At 35.1% G+C, this 21,039-nt stretch overlaps 5 non-coding genes across 5 annotated transcripts; all 5 read right to left on the bottom strand.

Moving 5' to 3' along the window:
* Window positions 1-893: 893 nt before the first annotated feature.
* On the bottom strand, window positions 894-4,855 carry LOC116803348. Its single transcript, XR_004363570.1, has one exon. It is a non-coding gene; the product is annotated as a large subunit ribosomal RNA (ribosomal RNA).
* Window positions 4,856-5,249: 394 nt separating this feature from the next.
* LOC116803351 lies at window positions 5,250-5,428 on the bottom strand. The gene has a single exon (XR_004363572.1). It is a non-coding gene; the product is annotated as a 5.8S ribosomal RNA (ribosomal RNA).
* Window positions 5,429-6,115: 687 nt separating this feature from the next.
* Window positions 6,116-8,110, bottom strand: LOC116803353. The gene has a single exon (XR_004363574.1). It is a non-coding gene; the product is annotated as a small subunit ribosomal RNA (ribosomal RNA).
* A 5,063-nt stretch (window positions 8,111-13,173) lies between these two features.
* Window positions 13,174-17,132, bottom strand: LOC116803349. The gene has a single exon (XR_004363571.1). It is a non-coding gene; the product is annotated as a large subunit ribosomal RNA (ribosomal RNA).
* A 388-nt stretch (window positions 17,133-17,520) lies between these two features.
* LOC116803347 lies at window positions 17,521-17,699 on the bottom strand. Its single transcript, XR_004363569.1, has one exon. It is a non-coding gene; the product is annotated as a 5.8S ribosomal RNA (ribosomal RNA).
* Window positions 17,700-21,039: the final 3,340 nt, after the last annotated feature.

Below are 21,039 nucleotides of genomic sequence, written 5' to 3'. Positions count from 1 at the left end.
TGATAAGGACAATATCATATGCGTCACTAAATTGATGACGAGGTGTTTGGCAACTTGACACAATCCATTAAAGTCTTTATATTAATTATATGATAGGGACAATATCATATGCGTCACTAAATTGATGACGAGGTGTTTGGCAACTTGATACAATTCTTTAAAGTCTTTATATCAAAAATTATATGATAAGGACAATATCATATGCGTCACTAAATTGATGACGAGGTGTTTGGCAACTTGACACAATTCATTAAAGTCTTTATATTAATTATATGATAGGGACAATATCATATGCGTCACTAAATTGATGACGAGGTGTTTGGCAACTTGACACAATCCATTAAAGTCTTTATATTAATTATATGATAGGGACAATATCATATGCGTCACTAAATTGATGACGAGGTGTTTGGCAACTTGATTCAATTCTTTAAAGTCTTTATATCAAAAATTATATGATAAGGACAATATCATATGCGTCACTAAATTGATGACGAGGTGTTTGGCAACTTGACACAATTCATTAAAGTCTGTATATTAATTATATGATAGGGACAATATCATATGCGTCACTAAATTGATGACGAGGTGTTTGGCAACTTGATACAATTCTTTAAAGTCTTTATATCAAAAATTATATGATAGGGACAATATCATATGCGTCACTAAATTGATGACGAGGTGTTTGGCAACTTGACACAATTCATTAAAGTCTTTATATTAATTATATGATAGGGACAATATCATATGCGTCACTAAATTGATGACGAGGTGTTTGGCAACTTGACACAATCCATTAAAGTCTTTATATTAATTATATGATAGGGACAATATCATATGCGTCACTAAATTGATGACGAGGTGTTTGGCTACAGGAAAAAATCATTTATTTATCGAATCATCAAGCAAAGGATAAGCTTCAGTGGATCGCAGTATGGCAGCTGCTCAACCACTTACAACACCTTGCCTGTTACAAAAGTCGTTTACAATTGATTCTAGGCTTTGTCATTGTATTAAATAATGCTTTTATATGTAACTAGCGCGGCATCAGGTGATCGAAGATCCTCCTAATTTACTATGTTACAAATTACATTGGCATCACATCCATTGTCGTTTATAAAATAAATTATAAACTTTAAATGGTTTAGAAGCCATACAATGCAAATTGCCCCTTATTTATCATTGCAGTCCAGCACGGATACGACCTTAGAGGCGTTCAGGCATAATCCAACGGACGTAGCGTCATACCACTGTTCGCTCGAACAAGTATTGTGCCATTGGTCCGTACCTGCGGTTCCTCTCGTACTACGCAGGAATGCTGTCGCAACAACGTTTTGTCATTAGTAGGGTAAAACTAACCTGTCTCACGACGGTCTAAACCCAGCTCACGTTCCCTTGCATGGGTGAACAATCCAACGCTTGGTGAATTTTGCTTCACAATGATAGGAAGAGCCGACATCGAAGGATCAAAAAGCGACGTCGCTATGAACGCTTGGCCGCCACAAGCCAGTTATCCCTATGGTAACTTTTCTGACACCTCTTGTTAAAAACTCTTTAAACCAAAAGGATCGATAGGCCGAGCTTTTGCTGTCCCTGTGTGTACTGAACACCGAGATCAAGTCAGCATTTGCCCTTTTGCTCTATGTGTGGTTTCTGTCCGCACTGAGCTGGCCTTGGGACACCTCCGTTATTATTTGAGAGATGTACCGCCCCAGTCAAACTCCCTACCTGGCAATGTCCTTGAATTGGATCATACCTGAGTAATTGGAGTTATACCAAATTTTCAAATCAAAAATACATAAATGCATCGTTTTATTAAAGAATTTGTTTGCGATTATATAACAAACTCGTGATACTTTGATCAAGAAGCTTGCATCAAAACCCAATACCATAAGATATAATAAATATATCCGTATAATGGCTAGGAAATGATACACGTTCCATTTAATCAAGTAAGTAAGGAAACAATAAGAGTAGTGGTATTTCATTGACGATACCAAACCGAGGTCTAATATCTCCCACTTATTCTACACCTCTTATGTCTCCTTACACTGCCAGATTAGAGTCAAGCTCAAAAGGGTCTTCTTTCCCCGCTAATTATTCCAAGCCCGTTCCCTTGGCTGTGGTTTCGCTAGATAGTAGATAGGGACAGTAGGAATCTCGTTAATCCATTCATGCGCGTCACTAATTAGATGACGAGGCATTTGGCTACCTTAAGAGAGTCATAGTTACTCCCGCCGTTGACCCGCGCTTACTTGAATTTCTTCACTTTGACATTCAGAGCACTGGGCAGAAATCACATTGTGTCAACACCCGCTAGGGCCATCACAATGCTTTGTTTTAATTAGACAGTCGGATTCCCCAAGTCCGTGCCAGTTCTGAATTGATTGTTAATTGATAATCGTTATAATTGATAAGAACTAATTGGTTTAACCCAAATAGTATTCTTAAAAATTTTAGCAAGAAAGTTCCACAATTGGCTACGTAACTAAACTATCCGGGGAACAAGTAACTAACATAAATGCTAGAAACTCTATTTACCCAGAACGAGCACATAAACCATGTTATTGTTTCCCAATCAAGCCCGACTATCTCAATCTTCAGAGCCAATCCTTATCCCGAAGTTACGGATCTAATTTGCCGACTTCCCTTACCTACATTATTCTATCGACTAGAGACTCTTCACCTTGGAGACCAGCTGCGGATATTGGTACGGCCTGTTGAGAAGTTTGCGTGTCCCCACCATAAATTTTCAAGGTCCGAGGAGAAAATATCGACACAACAGTATATGTCATGCTCTTCTAGCCCATCTACCATATCTCTCTGCGAAAGACTTCCATGGTAGTACGGCTATAAAACAGAAAAGAAAACTCTTCCGATATCTCTCGACGGCTTCTTTATGGTCGTTCCTGTTGCCAGGATGAGCACGAGGCCCATATTTAATAACAAACGGATACTCAACAGGTTACGGAATTGGAACCGTATTCCCTTTCGTTCAAAATTATTCAAGTGTATTATATTCGCTTTGTTTATATAGTTAGGCATTTTTGTTTTACTTGAAAATTTTCGGCTTTCGCCTTGAACTTAGGACCGACTAACTCGTGATCAACCACTGTTCACACGAAACCCTTCTCCACTTCAGTCCTCCAAGGTCTCATTCGATTATTTGCTACTACCACCAAGATCTGTACCAATGGCAGCTCCATGCAGGCTTACGCCAAACACTTCTACGCATACCATTGTACCTTCCTACTCACTAAAGTTTCAAAATTTATATCACAAGTAATATAAATCATCTACTTTAGCGGTAATGTATAGGTATACAACTTAAGCGCCATCCATTTTAAGGGCTAGTTGCTTCGGCAGGTGAGTTGTTACACACTCCTTAGCGGATTTCGACTTCCATGATCACCGTCCTGCTGTTTTAAGCAACCAACGCCTTTCATGGTATCTGCATGAGTTGTTAATTTGGGCACCGTAACATTACGTTTGGTTCATCCCACAGCGCCAGTTCTGCTTACCAAAAGTGGCCCACTGGGCACATTATATCATAACCTTGAACTTCATATCAAGAAAGTTAAGGTTCTTACCCATTTAAAGTTTGAGAATAGGTTAAGATCGTTTCGACCCTAAGGCCTCTAATCATTCGCTTTACCAGATAAGATTATTTTATATAATATTAAAATGCACCAGCTATCCTGAGGGAAACTTCGGAAGGAACCAGCTACTAGATGGTTCGATTGGTCTTTCGCCCCTATACTCAATTCTGACAATCGATTTGCACGTCAGAACTGTTTCGGTCTTCCATCAGGGTTTCCCCTGACTTCAACCTGATCAAGTATAGTTCACCATCTTTCGGGTCACAGCATATATGCTCAAGGTACGTTCCAGTTAGAGGCATAAATAATATAAATATACATTATACATAACTATATAGAACGCCCCGGGATTGTGTTAATTAGCTATAAATAGCTAAAAAACTAATCCCATTATTAGTCAAGTTAATTACGCTATTAGGTTTACATCCCAATAACTTGCACATATGTTAGACTCCTTGGTCCGTGTTTCAAGACGGGTCCCGAAGGTATCCTGAATCTTTCGCATTGTTAATCATACAAGAGCATATAATAAACACAAAAATCAATGATAATTATGCCATTATATAATTCCGAAAAATTAACGCTCTGTAATAATATAAATCTATCAGCACTTTATCAAATTAATAACATTTATTCTGTGTTAAAATGCAAGCAATTTAATTGGAATAAACTATAAGTTATATTTTATGATAAATTTGGGATATGCTAATAGATTACAATGTCCTTATATGGAAAAAATGCACATTATTCTTAATAATATTATTTAAATATTACAATTTTAATGATGAATTTTCCATAACGGATATTCAGGTTCATCGGGCTTAACCTCTAAGCAGTTTCACGTACTGTTTAACTCTCTATTCAGAGTTCTTTTCAACTTTCCCTCACGGTACTTGTTTACTATCGGTCTCATGGTTATATTTAGTTTTAGATGGAGTTTACCACCCACTTAGTGCTGCACTATCAAGCAACACGACTCTTTGGAAACATCATCTAGCAATCATTAACGTTATACGGGCCTGGCACCCTCTATGGGTAAATGGCCTCATTTAAGAAGGACTTAAATCATTAATTTCTCATACTAGAATATTGACGCTCCATACACTGCATCTCACATTTGCCATATAGACAAAGTGACTTAGTGCTGAACTGTTTTCTTTTCGCTCGCCGCTACTAAGAAAATCCTTGTTAGTTTCTTTTCCTCCCCTAATTAATATGCTTAAATTCAGGGGGTAGTCCCATATGAGTTGAGGTTGTATATATAACTATATTTTGCCATAAATTCTTTATATATAAATGATAAAACAATCAATTAAATTCGTTATAAATAGTTCCAATAGTTCTTGTAAGCAAAGTCATTTTTATCCATTTAACGAACCAACGAAGAATAATAACAAAACCAAGATTTTTCTTTTTCCGAATCATTAATAAGAGACAATTCTAGATGAAAAATATTTCAATTTTTTATGCTAGACATTTCTCAGTATTATTTGATTGAAAAAGAAAATATTTCTCTTCGTTTTTCACATTCAAATGTGAGATAATGTTTTTCATTTCTTTTTTAATATTATGAATAAAATCATTATTTAATCCAATAATATACCATATGCTTATAAAAAATTTATAAACAACTTAATTAGCATAGTCTTACAACCCTCAACCATATGTAGTCCAAGCAGCACTATAAAATTAATTAAAGTACATAACAGCATGGACTGCGATATGCGTTCAAAATGTCGATGTTCATGTGTCCTGCAGTTCACACGATGACGCACAGTTTGCTGCGTTCTTCATCGACCCATGAGCCGAGTGATCCACCGCTTAGAGTTTTATAATTCAATTTTATATAATGTCAATATTGTTTTTATTGAAAGAAATTAAAAATACACCATTTTACTGGCATATATCAATTCCTTCAATAAATTTATTTTTATACCTAAAATAAATGTTGCGAAATGTCTTAGTTTCATATAAGCATTATGTATCATAATAATCTGGTTATGGTTTGCTATTTTGGGTGACACATACTGCAAAATTTATATAAAACATTAACCTGATGGATGACAGGTACAAACATTGTATATTTTAGGTTGTTGCATTAGCCAACGTATGCTCATAACATAGATGAACAATACATATTCGCAACGCGTGTATATTATGGTCCATATACACACACACTTATTTTGATTACCACACATTCAAAATTATTTTTATTTTAATTCGACTTCTACTTTCGAATTTAGTTTAGTTTCTTCGATTTCCATTTTCGAGAATTTGTTTTTATAGGAAACGCCGTTGTTGTAGTAAGTACTGCCACAAATACGCACAGCAACATTAATAATGTTAAAGTCTTTTTATGAGGTTGCCAAGCCCCACATATAAAATAAAAGCCATCTTCATTTTATTTTGACTTTAACTTTTGATTCCGTGGAATCATTTTGTAATATTTTTATTTTGGTAAATTGTATTTATTTGTATTATAACAAATATTTATTAACGATAAGGATATTATACAATAATGATCCTTCCGCAGGTTCACCTACGGAAACCTTGTTACGACTTTTACTTCCTCTAAATAATCAAGTTCGGTCAACTTTTGCGAAACAACCGTAACACGCAAGGCGTCACAGTGATCACGTCCGGAGACCTCACTAAATAATTCAATCGGTAGTAGCGACGGGCGGTGTGTACAAAGGGCAGGGACGTAATCAATGCGAGTTAATGACTCACACTTACTGGGAATTCCAAGTTCATGTGAACAGTTTCAGTTCACAATCCCAAGCATGAAAGTGGTTCAGCGGTTTACCCGGACCTCTCGGTCTAGGAAATACACGTTGATACTTTCATTGTAGCGCGCGTGCAGCCCAGGACATCTAAGGGCATCACAGACCTGTTATTGCTCAATCTCATTATTGCTAGACGCAATTTGTCCATTTAAGAAGCTAGTGTCCTTATAATGGGACAAACCAACAGGTACGGCTCCACTTACATAAACACATTCAAACACAATAAACATTTTACTGCCACCATGAATGAAGGCTACATAAGCTTCAGCACCATAATCCTGAAGATATCTATTTAATATATTTGAGTCTCGTTCGTTATCGGAATTAACCAGACAAATCACTCCACGAACTAAGAACGGCCATGCACCACCACCCATAGATTCGAGAAAGAGCTATCAATCTGTCTTACACACTTATGTTCGGACCTGGTAAGTTTTCCCGTGTTGAGTCAAATTAAGCCGCAGGCTCCACTCCTGGTGGTGCCCTTCCGTCAATTCCTTTAAGTTTCAGCTTTGCAACCATACTTCCCCCGGAGCCCAAAAGCTTTGGTTTCCCGGGAAGCGACTGAGAGAGCCATAAAAGTAGCTACACCCAATTGCTAGCTGGCATCGTTTATGGTTAGAACTAGGGCGGTATCTGATCGCCTTCGAACCTCTAACTTTCGTTCTTGATTAATGAAAACATCTTTGGCAAATGCTTTCGCTTAAGTTAGTCTTACGACGGTCCAAGAATTTCACCTCTCGCGTCGTAATACTAATGCCCCCAAACTGCTTCTATTAATCATTACCTCTTGATCTGAAAACCAATGAAAGCAGAACAGAGGTCTTATTTCATTATCCCATGCACAGAATATTCAGGCATTTGAAGCCTGCTTTAAGCACTCTAATTTGTTCAAAGTAATAGTACCGGCCCACAATAACACTCGTTTAAGAGCACTAGTGCAGGTTTTTAAATAGGAGGAACATATGAAAAAATACAAGTATTTAATCACATATAAGAACTCCACCGGTAATACGCTTACATACATAAAGGTATAGTACTAACCACAATTGTAAGTTGTACTACCCGTATGAAGCACAAGTTCAACTACGAACGTTTTAACCGCAACAACTTTAATATACGCTATTGGAGCTGGAATTACCGCGGCTGCTGGCACCAGACTTGCCCTCCAATTGGTCCTTGTTAAAGGATTTAAAGTGTACTCATTCCAATTACAGGGCCTCGGATATGAGTCCTGTATTGTTATTTTTCGTCACTACCTCCCCGAGCTGGGAGTGGGTAATTTACGCGCCTGCTGCCTTCCTTAGATGTGGTAGCCGTTTCTCAGGCTCCCTCTCCGGAATCGAACCCTGATTCCCCGTTACCCGTTGCAACCATGGTAGTCCTAGATACTACCATCAAAAGTTGATAGGGCAGACATTTGAAAGATCTGTCGTCGGTACAAGACCATACGATCTGCATGTTATCTAGAGTTCAACCAATATAACGATCTTGCGATCGCTTGGTTTTAGCCTAATAAAAGCACATGTCCCATAAGGTTCATGTTTTAATTGCATGTATTAGCTCTAGAATTACCACAGTTATCCAAGTAACTGTTAACGATCTAAGGAACCATAACTGATATAATGAGCCTTTTGCGGTTTCACTTTTAATTCGTGTGTACTTAGACATGCATGGCTTAATCTTTGAGACAAGCATATAACTACTGGCAGGATCAACCAGAATAATGTTTTTCCTTCATATTCCATTCATATTTTTTGAATCGAAATAAGCAATATAATAGATATATAGATTTTTCACTTTATATAATTCCATGATTTTTATTATATTGAATAAAATTCAATATTTCGCCTTTGGGTAAAATTTTAAATATATAAATATAAGTAAAAAATCTATTCGATTACGGCCATTTTTATATAGCATTCGTAATCCATATTTTCATTTTTAATTTATACTTGTTTTACCAATATAACAAGAATTTCATATAATTATTGTAATATATATGTTTCTATAATTTTATCTTTTTATATATACATATTTCATTATAAAATATCATTTTATTTCCAACATACATAATTATTGTATCCACACATGTACAATTTTTGTTTAACCAATATAAATATTAAGTTAAATCATTTGCATTTTGAAGATAAATTTAAAATTTATCTCTTTTCATATATCTCTCTGGTAATATATAACATAAAACCAAGCGCATATGATAATATTTCCACATTTAATATATAATTTTATATTTCTTTCATAAGAATCCATATTTGTATTATACCGTAACGATATAATAATCCAACTATACGGCAGGTAATAAATTAATATTTGCCTGCCTCCAAAAATTAACGATAATATATGGAAACGATTTGTTATTCTATATATAATAGAAACTTGACTTTTGTTTCAACGATATTATCTAAAAAGCGTATATTCCTATTATCCGCGGAGCCAAGTCCCGTGTTCTATAGAACTGAGAAACAAATTTGTACGGATAATAATATACTTTATTTTATGTAACCAATATAAACATAATCCGAAATAAATATTTCGAATAATGCGGGAGGTCGGCAACCACTGCCTACCTATAGTAGTTTTTGAACCCGCTGTCCTCAAAGCGGGTATTTTCAATTCCGTTTGCCACCCAACATACGGTCTATTCTCTTATATATTAAGAGATTATAGGAACATTTCATTTTTTTTCCATTATTCATATATAATATGATTATTTTTTTTTTTATACATATAATAAATATTAATTTTTATATGTTTATTATTTAATTTACTCATATAATTGCCAAATTCATATGAATACATAAGTTTTGAACAATATGAGAGGTCGGCAACCACTGCCTACCTATAGTAGTTTTTGAACCCTCTGTCGTAATTCCGGTCGTTTACACTACTATACCCTCTCACTATAATGGCTTTTCTCTATAATACTAAGAGAATATGGGAATATCTCAGCATTTTTTCCCATATACATATAATAATTAACCATTTTCATATGTATATTATTTAATTTAATCATATAATTGCCAAAATCATATGAATACATAAGTTTTGAACAATATGAGAGGTCGGCAACCACTGCCTACCTATAGTAGTTTTTGAACCCTCTGTCGTAATTCCGGTCGTTTACACTACTATACCCTCTCACTATAATGGATTTTCTCTATAATACTAAGAGAATGTGGGAATATTTCAGCATTTTTTCCCTTATACATATAATAATTAATCATTTTCATATGTATATTATTTAATTTACTCATACAATTGCCAAAATCATATGAATACATAAGTTTTGAACAATATGAGAGGTCGGCAACCACTGCCTACCTATAGTAGTTTTTGAACCCTCTGTCGTAATTCCGGTCGTTTACACTACTATACCCTCTCACTTAAATGGCTTTTCTCTATAATACTAAGAGAATATGGGAATATCTCAGCATTTTTTCCCATATACATATAATAATTAACCATTTTCATATGTATATTATTTAATTTAATCATATAATTGCCAAAATCATATGAATACATAAGTTTTGAACAATATGAGAGGTCGGCAACCACTGCCTACCTATAGTAGTTTTTGAACCCTCTGTCGTAATTCCGGTCGTTTACACTACTATACCCTCTCACTATAATGGATTTTCTCTATAATACTAAGAGAATGTGGGAATATTTCAGCATTTTTTCCCTTATACATATAATAATTAATCATTTTCATATGTATATTATTTAATTTACTCATACAATTGCCAAAATCATATGAATACATAAGTTTTGAACAATATGAGAGGTCGGCAACCACTGCCTACCTATAGTAGTTTTTGAACCCTCTGTCGTAATTCCGGTGGTTTACACTACTATACCCTCTCACTTAAATGGCTTTTCTCTATAATACTAAGAGAATATGGGAATATCTCTGCATTTTTTCCCATATACATATAATAATTAATCATTTTCGTATGTATATTATTTAATTTACTCATACAATTGCCAAAATCATATGAATACATAAGTTTTGAACAATATGAGAGGTCGGCAACCACTGCCTACCTATAGTAGTTTTTGAACCCTCTGTCGTAATTCCGGTCGTTTACACTACTATACCCTCTCACTTAAATGGCTTTTCTCTATAATACTAAGAGAATATGGGAATATCTCTGCATTTTTTCCCATATACATATAATAATTAACCATTTTCATATGTATATTATTTAATTTAATCATATAATTGCCAAAATCATATGAATACATAAGTTTTGAACAATATGAGAGGTCGGCAACCACTGCCTACCTATAGTAGTTTTTGAACCCTCTGTCGTAATTCCGGTCGTTTACACTACTATACCCTCTCACTATAATGGATTTTCTCTATAATACTAAGAGAATGTGGGAATATTTCAGCATTTTTTCCCTTATACATATAATAATTAATCATTTTCATATGTATATTATTTAATTTACTCATATAATTGCCAAATTCATATGAATACATAAGTTTTGAACAATATGAGAGGTCGGCAACCACTGCCTACCTATAGTAGTTTTTGAACCCTCTGTCGTAATTCCGGTCGTTTACACTACTATACCCTCTCACTATAATGGATTTTCTCTATAATACTAAGAGAATGTGGGAATATTTCAGCATTTTTTCCCTTATACATATAATAATTAATCATTTTCATATGTATATTATTTAATTTACTCATACAATTGCCAAAATCATATGAATACATAAGTTTTGAACAATATGAGAGGTCGGCAACCACTGCCTACCTATAGTAGTTTTTGAACCCTCTGTCGTAATTCCGGTCGTTTACACTACTATACCCTCTCACTTAAATGGCTTTTCTCTATAATACTAAGAGAATATGGGAATATCTTAGCATTTTTTCCCATATACATATAATAATTAACCATTTTCATATGTATATTTTTTAATTTACTCATATAATTGCCAAAATCATATAAATACATAAGTTTGAACAATATCAGAGGTCGGCAACGGTCTTTCCTCTATAATACTAAGATAATATGGGAATATTTCATCATTTTTTCCCTTATACATATAATAATTAATCATTTTCATATGTATATTATTTAATTTACTCGTATAATTGTCAAAATCCTATGAACACATAAGAGAATACAATATGAGAGGTCGGCGCAACCATAATATAGTAGTTGATGACGAGGTGTTTGGCAACTTGACACAATCCATTAAAGTCTTTATATTAATTATATGAAAGGGACAATATCATATGCGTCACTAAATTGATGACGAGGTGTTTGGCAACTTGATACAATTCTTTAAAGTCTTTATATCAAAAATTATATGATAGGGACAATATCATATGCGTCACTAAATTGATGACGAGGTGTTTGGCAACTTGACACAATTCATTAGAGTCTGTATATTAATTATATGATAGGGACAATATCATATGCGTCACTAAATTGATGACGAGGTGTTTGGCAACTTGATACAATTCTTTAAAGTCTTTATATCAAAAATTATATAATAAGGACAATATCATATGCGTCACTAAATTGATGACGAGGTGTTTGGCAACTTGACACAATCCATTAAAGTCTTTATATTAATTATATGATAGGGACAATATCATATGCGTCACTAAATTGATGACGAGGTGTTTGGCAACTTGATACAATTCTTTAAAGTCTTATATCAAAAATTATATGATAGGGACAATATCATATGCGTCACTAAATTGATGACGAGGTGTTTGGCAACTTGACACAATTCATTAAAGTCTGTATATTAATTATATGATAGGGACAATATCATATGCGTCACTAAATTGATGACGAGGTGTTTGGCAACTTGATACAATTCTTTAAAGTCTTTATATCAAAAATTATATGATAAGGACAATATCATATGCGTCACTAAATTGATGACGAGGTGTTTGGCAACTTGACACAATCCATTAAAGTCTTTATATTAATTATATGATAGGGACAATATCATATGCGTCACTAAATTGATGACGAGGTGTTTGGCAACTTGATACAATTCTTTAAAGTCTTTATATCAAAAATTATATGATAAGGACAATATCATATGCGTCACTAAATTGATGACGAGGTGTTTGGCAACTTGACACAATTCATTAAAGTCTTTATATTAATTATATGATAGGGACAATATCATATGCGTCACTAAATTGATGACGAGGTGTTTGGCAACTTGACACAATCCATTAAAGTCTTTATATTAATTATATGATAGGGACAATATCATATGCGTCACTAAATTGATGACGAGGTGTTTGGCAACTTGATTCAATTCTTTAAAGTCTTTATATCAAAAATTATATGATAAGGACAATATCATATGCGTCACTAAATTGATGACGAGGTGTTTGGCAACTTGACACAATTCATTAAAGTCTGTATATTAATTATATGATAGGGACAATATCATATGCGTCACTAAATTGATGACGAGGTGTTTGGCAACTTGATACAATTCTTTAAAGTCTTTATATCAAAAATTATATGATAGGGACAATATCATATGCGTCACTAAATTGATGACGAGGTGTTTGGCAACTTGACACAATTCATTAAAGTCTTTATATTAATTATATGATAGGACAATATCATATGCGTCACTAAATTGATGACGAGGTGTTTGGCAACTTGACACAATCCATTAAAGTCTTTATATTAATTATATGATAGGGACAATATCATATGCGTCACTAAATTGATGACGAGGTGTTTGGCTACAGGAAAAAATCATTTATTTATCGAATCATCAAGCAAAGGATAAGCTTCAGTGGATCGCAGTATGGCAGCTGCTCAACCACTTACAACACCTTGCCTGTTACAAAAGTCGTTTACAATTGATTCTAGGCTTTGTCATTGTATTAAATAATGCTTTTATATGTAACTAGCGCGGCATCAGGTGATCGAAGATCCTCCTAATTTACTATGTTACAAATTACATTGGCATCACATCCATTGTCGTTTATAAAATAAATTATAAACTTTAAATGGTTTAGAAGCCATACAATGCAAATTGCCCCTTATTTATCATTGCAGTCCAGCACGGATACGACCTTAGAGGCGTTCAGGCATAATCCAACGGACGTAGCGTCATACCACTGTTCGCTCGAACAAGTATTGTGCCATTGGTCCGTACCTGCGGTTCCTCTCGTACTACGCAGGAATGCTGTCGCAACAACGTTTTGTCATTAGTAGGGTAAAACTAACCTGTCTCACGACGGTCTAAACCCAGCTCACGTTCCCTTGCATGGGTGAACAATCCAACGCTTGGTGAATTTTGCTTCACAATGATAGGAAGAGCCGACATCGAAGGATCAAAAAGCGACGTCGCTATGAACGCTTGGCCGCCACAAGCCAGTTATCCCTATGGTAACTTTTCTGACACCTCTTGTTAAAAACTCTTTAAACCAAAAGGATCGATAGGCCGAGCTTTTGCTGTCCCTGTGTGTACTGAACACCGAGATCAAGTCAGCATTTGCCCTTTTGCTCTATGTGTGGTTTCTGTCCGCACTGAGCTGGCCTTGGGACACCTCCGTTATTATTTGAGAGATGTACCGCCCCAGTCAAACTCCCTACCTGGCAATGTCCTTGAATTGGATCATACCTGAGTAATTGGAGTTATACCAAATTTTCAAATCAAAAATACATAAATGCATCGTTTTATTAAAGAATTTGTTTGCGATTATATAACAAACTCGTGATACTTTGATCAAGAAGCTTGCATCAAAACCCAATACCATAAGATATAATAAATATATCCGTATAATGGCTAGGAAATGATACACGTTCCATTTAATCAAGTAAGTAAGGAAACAATAAGAGTAGTGGTATTTCATTGACGATACCAAACCGAGGTCTAATATCTCCCACTTATTCTACACCTCTTATGTCTCCTTACACTGCCAGATTAGAGTCAAGCTCAAAAGGGTCTTCTTTCCCCGCTAATTATTCCAAGCCCGTTCCCTTGGCTGTGGTTTCGCTAGATAGTAGATAGGGACAGTAGGAATCTCGTTAATCCATTCATGCGCGTCACTAATTAGATGACGAGGCATTTGGCTACCTTAAGAGAGTCATAGTTACTCCCGCCGTTGACCCGCGCTTACTTGAATTTCTTCACTTTGACATTCAGAGCACTGGGCAGAAATCACATTGTGTCAACACCCGCTAGGGCCATCACAATGCTTTGTTTTAATTAGACAGTCGGATTCCCCAAGTCCGTGCCAGTTCTGAATTGATTGTTAATTGATAATCGTTATAATTGATAAGAACTAATTGGTTTAACCCAAATAGTATTCTTAAAAATTTTAGCAAGAAAGTTCCACAATTGGCTACGTAACTAAACTATCCGGGGAACAAGTAACTAACATAAATGCTAGAAACTCTATTTACCCAGAACGAGCACATAAACCATGTTATTGTTTCCCAATCAAGCCCGACTATCTCAATCTTCAGAGCCAATCCTTATCCCGAAGTTACGGATCTAATTTGCCGACTTCCCTTACCTACATTATTCTATCGACTAGAGACTCTTCACCTTGGAGACCAGCTGCGGATATTGGTACGGCCTGTTGAGAAGTTTGCGTGTCCCCACCATAAATTTTCAAGGTCCGAGGAGAAAATATCGACACAACAGTATATGTCATGCTCTTCTAGCCCATCTACCATATCTCTCTGCGAAAGACTTCCATGGTAGTACGGCTATAAAACAGAAAAGAAAACTCTTCCGATATCTCTCGACGGCTTCTTTATGGTCGTTCCTGTTGCCAGGATGAGCACGAGGCCCATATTTAATAACAAACGGATACTCAACAGGTTACGGAATTGGAACCGTATTCCCTTTCGTTCAAAATTATTCAAGTGTATTATATTCGCTTTGTTTATATAGTTAGGCATTTTTGTTTTACTTGAAAATTTTCGGCTTTCGCCTTGAACTTAGGACCGACTAACTCGTGATCAACCACTGTTCACACGAAACCCTTCTCCACTTCAGTCCTCCAAGGTCTCATTCGATTATTTGCTACTACCACCAAGATCTGTACCAATGGCAGCTCCATGCAGGCTTACGCCAAACACTTCTACGCATACCATTGTACCTTCCTACTCACTAAAGTTTCAAAATTTATATCACAAGTAATATAAATCATCTACTTTAGCGGTAATGTATAGGTATACAACTTAAGCGCCATCCATTTTAAGGGCTAGTTGCTTCGGCAGGTGAGTTGTTACACACTCCTTAGCGGATTTCGACTTCCATGATCACCGTCCTGCTGTTTTAAGCAACCAACGCCTTTCATGGTATCTGCATGAGTTGTTAATTTGGGCACCGTAACATTACGTTTGGTTCATCCCACAGCGCCAGTTCTGCTTACCAAAAGTGGCCCACTGGGCACATTATATCATAACCTTGAACTTCATATCAAGAAAGTTAAGGTTCTTACCCATTTAAAGTTTGAGAATAGGTTAAGATCGTTTCGACCCTAAGGCCTCTAATCATTCGCTTTACCAGATAAGATTATTTTATATAATATTAAAATGCACCAGCTATCCTGAGGGAAACTTCGGAAGGAACCAGCTACTAGATGGTTCGATTGGTCTTTCGCCCCTATACTCAATTCTGACAATCGATTTGCACGTCAGAACTGTTTCGGTCTTCCATCAGGGTTTCCCCTGACTTCAACCTGATCAAGTATAGTTCACCATCTTTCGGGTCACAGCATATATGCTCAAGGTACGTTCCAGTTAGAGGCATAAATAATATAAATATACATTATACATAACTATATAGAACGCCCCGGGATTGTGTTAATTAGCTATAAATAGCTAAAAAACTAATCCCATTATTAGTCAAGTTAATTACGCTATTAGGTTTACATCCCAATAACTTGCACATATGTAGACTCCTTGGTCCGTGTTTCAAGACGGGTCCGAAGGTATCCTGAATCTTTCGCATTGTTAATCATACAAGAGCATATAATAAACACAAAAATCAATGATAATTATGCCATTATATAATTCCGAAAAATTAACGCTCTGTAATAATATAAATCTATCAGCACTTTATCAAATTAATAACATTTATTCTGTGTTAAAATGCAAGCAATTTAATTGGAATAAACTATAAGTTATATTTTATGATAAATTTGGGATATGCTAATAGATTACAATGTCCTTATATGGAAAAAATGCACATTATTCTTAATAATATTATTTAAATATTACAATTTTAATGATGAATTTTCCATAACGGATATTCAGGTTCATCGGGCTTAACCTCTAAGCAGTTTCACGTACTGTTTAACTCTCTATTCAGAGTTCTTTTCAACTTTCCCTCACGGTACTTGTTTACTATCGGTCTCATGGTTATATTTAGTTTTAGATGGAGTTTACCACCCACTTAGTGCTGCACTATCAAGCAACACGACTCTTTGGAAACATCATCTAGCAATCATTAACGTTATACGGGCCTGGCACCCTCTATGGGTAATGGCCTCATTTAAGAAGGACTTAAATCATTAATTTCTCATACTAGAATATTGACGCTCCATACACTGCATCTCACATTTGCCATATAGACAAAGTGACTTAGTGCTGAACTGTTTTCTTTTCGCTCGCCGCTACTAAGAAAATCCTTGTTAGTTTCTTTTCCTCCCCTAATTAATATGCTTAAATTCAGGGGGTAGTCCCATATGAGTTGAGGTTGTATATATAACTATATTTTGCCATAAATTCTTTATATATAAATGATAAAACAATCAATTAAATTCGTTATAAATAGTTCCAATAGTTCTGTAAGCAAGTCATTTTATCCATTTAACGAACCAACGAAGAATAATAACAAAACCAAGATTTTCTTTTCGAATCATAATAAGAGACAATTCTAGATGAAAAATATTTCAATTTTTTATGCTAGACATTTCTCAGTATTATTTGATTGAAAAAGAAAATATTTCTCTTCGTTTTTCACATTCAAATGTGAGATAATGTTTTTCATTTCTTTTTTTAATATTATGAATAAAATCATTATTTAATCCAATAATATACCATATGCTTATAAAAAATTTATAAACAACTTAATTAGCATAGTCTTACAACCCTCAACCATATGTAGTCCAAGCAGCACTATAAAATTAATTAAAGTACATAACAGCATGGACTGCGATATGCGTTCAAAATGTCGATGTTCATGTGTCCTGCAGTTCACACGATGACGCACAGTTTGCTGCGTTCTTCATCGACCCATGAGCCGAGTGATCCACCGCTTAGAGTTTTATAATTCAATTTTATATAATGTCAATATTGTTTTTATGAAAGAAATTAAAAATACACCATTTTACTGGCATATATCAATTCCTTCAATAAATTTATTTTTATACCTAAAATAATGTTGCGAAATGTCTTAGTTTCATATAAGCATTATGTATCATAATAATCTGGTTATGGTTTGCTATTTTGGGTGACACATACTGCAAAATTTATATAAAACATTAACCTGATGGATGACAGGTACAAACATTGTATATTTTAGGTTGTTGCATTAGCCAACGTATGCTCATAACATAGATGAACAATACATATTCGCAACGCGTGTATATTATGGTCCATATACACACACACTTATTTTGATTACCACACATTCAAAATTATTTTTATTTTAATTCGACTTCTACTTTCGAATTTAGTTTAGTTTCTTCGATTTCCATTTTCGAGAATTTGTTTTTATAGGAAACGCCGTTGTTGTAGTAAGTACTGCCACAAATACGCACAGCAACATTAATAATGTTAAAGTCTTTTTATGAGGTTGCCAAGCCCCACATATAAAATAAAAGCCATCTCATTTTATTTTGACTTTAACTTTTGATTCCGTGGAATCATTTTGTAATATTTTTTTTTGGTAAATTGTATTATTTGTATTATAACAAATATTTATTAACGATAAGGATATTATACAATAATGATCCTTCCGCAGGTTCACCTACGGAAACCTTGTTACGACTTTTACTTCCTCTAAATAATCAAGTTCGGTCAACTTTTGCGAAACAACCGTAACACGCAAGGCGTCACAGTATCACGTCCGGAGACCTCACTAAATAATTCAATCGGTAGTAGCGACGGGCGGTGTGTACAAAGGGCAGGGACGTAATCAATGCGAGTTAATGACTCACACTTACTGGGAATTCCAAGTTCATGTGAACAGTTTCAGTTCACAATCCCAAGCATGAAAGTGGTTCAGCGGTTTACCCGGACCTCTCGTCTAGGAAATACACGTTTTACTTTCATTGTAGCGCGCGTGCAGCCCAGGACATCTAAGGGCATCACAGACCTGTTATTGCTCAATCTTCATTATTGCTAGACGCAATTTGTCCATTTAAGAAGCTAGTGTCCTTATAATGGGACAAACCAACAGGTACGGCTCCACTTACATAAACACATTCAAACACAATAAACATTTTACTGCCACCATGAATGAAGGCACCATAATCCTGAAGATATCTATTTAATATATTTGAGTCTCGTTCGTTATCGGAATTAACCAGACAAATCACTCCACGAACTAAGAACGGCCATGCACCACCACCCATAGATTCGAGAAAGAGCTATCAATCTGTCTTACACACTTATGTTCGGACCTGGTAAGTTTTCCCGTGTTGAGTCAAATTAAGCCGCAGGCTCCACTCCTGGTGGTGCCCTTCCGTCAATTCCTTTAAGTTTCAGCTTTGCAACCATACTTCCCCCGGAGCCCAAAGCTTTGGTTTCCCGGGAAGCGACTGAGAGAGCCATAAAAGTAGCTACACCCAATTGCTAGCTGGCATCGTTTATGGTTAGAACTAGGGCGGTATCTGATCGCCTTCGAACCTCTAACTTTCGTTCTTGATTAATGAAAACATCTTTGGCAAATGCTTTCGCTTAAGTTAGTCTTACGACGGTCCAAGAATTTCACCTCTCGCGTCGTAATACTAATGCCCCAAACTGCTTCTATTAATCATTACCTCTTGATCTGAAAACCAATGAAAGCAGAACAGAGGTCTTATTTCATTATCCCATGCACAGAATATTCAGGCATTTGAAGCCTGCTTTAAGCACTCTAATTTGTTCAAAGTAATAGTACCGGCCCACAATAACACTCGTTTAAGAGCACTAGTGCAGGTTTTTAAATAGGAGGAACATATGAAAAAATACAAGTATTTAATCACATATAAGAACTCCACCGGTTAATACGCTTACATACATAAAGGTATAGTACTAACCACAATTGTAAGTTGTACTACCCGTATGAAGCACAAGTTCAACTACGAACGTTTTAACCGCAACAACTTTAATATACGCTATTGGAGCTGGAATTACCGCGGCTGCTGGCACCAGACTTGCCCTCCAATTGGTCCTTGTTAAAGGATTAAAGTGTACTCATTCCAATTACAGGGCCTCGGATATAGTCCTGTATTGTTATCTTTTCGTCACTACCTCCCCGAGCTGGGAGTGGTAATTTACGCGCCTGCTGCCTTCCTTAGATGTGGTAGCCGTTTCTCAGGCTCCCTCTCCGAATCGAACCCTGATTCCCCGTTACCCGTTGCAACCATGGTAGTCCTAGATACTACCATCAAAAGTTGATAGGCAGACATTTGGAAAGATCTGTCGTCGGTACAAGACCATACGATCTGCATTTATCTAGAGTTCAACCAATATAACGATCTTTGCGATCGCTTGGTTTTAGCCTAATAAAAGCACATGTCCCATAAAAGGTTCATGTTAATTAATGCATGTATTAGCTCTAGAATTACCACAGTTATCCAAGTAACTGCTTAACGAGTCTAAGGAACCTAACTGATATAATGAGCCTTTTGCGGTTTCACTTTTAATCTGTCGTGTGTACTTAGACATGCATGGCTTAATCTTTGAGACAAGCATATAACTACTGCAGGATCAACCAGAATAATGTTTTTCCTTCATATCCATTCATATTTGAATCGAAATAAGCAATATAATAGATATTAGATTTTTCACTTATATTAATTCCATGATTTTTATTATATTGAATAAAATTCAATATTCGCCTTTGGGTTAAAATTTAAATATAATAATATAAGTAAAAAATCTATTCGATTCGGCCATTTTATTATAGCATTCGTAATCCATATTTTCATTTTTAATTTATACTTGTTTACCAATATAACAAGAATTTCATATAATTATTGTAATATATATGTTTCTATAATTTTATCTTTTTATATATACATATTTCATTATAAAATATCATTTTATTTCCAACATACATAATTATTGTATCCACACATGTACAATTGTTTTTTAACCAAATATAAATATTAAGTTAAAGATCATTTGCATTTTGAAGATAAATTTCAAAATTATAATCTTCATATATCTCTCTGGTAAGTAATATATAAACATAAGAACCAAGCGCATATGATAATATTTCCACATTTAATATATAATTTTATATGTCTTTCATAAGAATCCATATTTGTATTATACCGTAACGCATATAATAAATTCCAAACTATACGGCAGGTAATAAATATTATAATTTGCCTGCTCCAAAAAATTAACGATAATATATGGAAACGATTTGTGTATTCTATATATAATAGAAA

Source organism: Drosophila sechellia, unplaced genomic scaffold, assembly GCF_004382195.2.
Source record: "Drosophila sechellia strain sech25 unplaced genomic scaffold, ASM438219v1 U_56, whole genome shotgun sequence".
NCBI lineage: Eukaryota > Metazoa > Arthropoda > Insecta > Diptera > Drosophilidae > Drosophila > Drosophila sechellia.
Note: the sequence above shows the minus strand (reverse complement) of the source record. Positions and strands in the feature narration are given on the sequence as shown.